The following is a 2,131-nucleotide window of genomic DNA, read 5'->3' as shown; positions in this document are numbered from 1 at the left end:
ATTCCATTCAGATAATCGATTTTCCAAAAAGAGTTATTATCTTAATCTATCTGGTATAAATTGACCAAGTCTACTTCTTCTTTTTCAAACATACCAGTGGCACCACCAATTCTACATACAATTATTTCATGGCGTATATGAATACCAAATTGGAGATTATTTCGGAGTGAGAAAGAAATGTTGATATCGCATTGTGAACGTTCACCATTTGAATTCATAATAGTAATGCATTAATTATGAAAGGGACACAATGAATTAAAAGTATTTTCGGGAAGTGTTTCGGCTTTCCATATTTTGTGCCCTGTTGTTCAAACGGTTTTTTTTCTATCCTATGAAAAGAAGTCGACGCATATTCTTTTTTTGGATTGATAAACTTGATTGCGTAGTGTATTCGAAAAAGTATTAAAAACAATAAGTTTTTTTATATTTCTCTTTTCTTGGCCTTTTGTCCGCTTTATGGTGGTCTTGTTATTGTTGTGATAATGCACGTTTCGTACACAAAGGATTTCAAGTCTTCATACAGCATTACAACTGATTAAGATGAAAGAAGTATTTATAGTAGATATATGTAAAAGGTTTATTTGCATGAAATGAAATTAATTTTCACCACTAAGTGAGTATGCAGAGAGAAAATACGAAATAGAGAAAGAGAGATATAAAGATAAAAGGAATGAAATTCACAAAATGCAATGAACTCACACAGAACAACTATCGTATATACGCAATGCATAAGCAAGAGTCCGATCTTCAATGCGTGAGTGACAACGACAAAGTGGTGAATGTGACAGCAGAATGTGAAAAATTGTCGCTCAACTTAACAATTATGCACTGGTTCGAATGCATAACAATTAAATAAAGTGCATACTGTTCCCTGAAATGTATGACCACACAACACACAACTGATGCCAACAAATATCTCATGCACAAAAAACCATTCGTTGTTGATTTTTTTTTGGTCGCTTTTTGGAGCATGCATGAAGTACAGCAGCAACAACATGATGCAGCAAGTCACAGAGTTTAGTGTTTTGAACGTATAAAGGGTATTATATTATCAAATAGGAATAAGCATGGGTAGAGATAGAGAGAAGATAAAGTTTTGTCTGAGAGTAGCAATTACAGACCGTATTTTCCAATTGGTGCTCTTGTCATGTACTCATTCCCTTGAAAACAAAAATGCAATGTTGTATTGCTTGATTCACTAAATAGAGATTTGTACAATGGCATCAAGCTTAATTTTCTATGAAAATTCATTCGATCAAATGCTGTGATATTCAATGTTTGCTGTAGAGTTCATTCTTTCATTCTATAGCACTCTTTCTCTCTTTGTCTTTATTCATCTTTTCTATGTGTCAACAGTTACTCAAGATACATTCATAGCAAAAGTAATTTTTTAGTCATTTAATTTAAATTCCATCGTGGCCACAAAATAGATCCGACCATTCTGTGTCATTGTGGGTTACGTTTGATGAACACAAGCCATGTTGAATGTTGAGTGCTGGTGAATGGCTGTCTAATTTATCGTAAATGTAAAACGAATTTAGTTATTCATCAAAAGATTTATTAAATTGAAGTCGCATCATTCATTCGAATTACTAGCACATTTTGAGTCAAAATTAATTGCTTCAAATTATAAACACATCTATAGTTAAGGGTTTTGAGCGATTAACCTCGACTTATCTACTTTTATATTGTCTTTACGCTTGCAATTTACTTTATACCATTCACACTCTCACTCTCACTCTCACTCTCACTGTCCCCACTAGTATTTACCTTCGCTGAATAAACAGCCTTCAGGGTGCTATGTTCACTATTTTCACGTTTTATAAAGCGTAACGCAATGAAATACAAAATGACGGTTTTACATTTGAAATCATCTGTGGATGCAATTCAACAAATTGTATCGTTCACATGCATTTTTTCAATATGCAATGACGTTTAAAGGGCAGATGTTCGATCTTTTCAGATGTTTTTTTTTATTGTCTCTTTGCTTTGCCTTTGATCAGTCAAGAATATAAATACGTGCTCTTTTGAATCGTACAAATTACACGAGTGAAACTTTTTTTAATACTAAAAAAGAAACTTTTCGTTGGCAATAAATGGAAGCAAACACAGTTTTTATTGTCAAAATGAA

This window comes from Contarinia nasturtii, unplaced genomic scaffold (genome assembly GCF_009176525.2).
Source record: "Contarinia nasturtii isolate CC-2019 unplaced genomic scaffold, AAFC_CNas_1.1 Cnas_scaffold_1240, whole genome shotgun sequence".
Lineage (NCBI taxonomy): Eukaryota > Metazoa > Arthropoda > Insecta > Diptera > Cecidomyiidae > Contarinia > Contarinia nasturtii.
The sequence above is the reverse complement of the archived record's forward strand: the minus strand, read 5'-3'. Positions refer to the sequence as shown.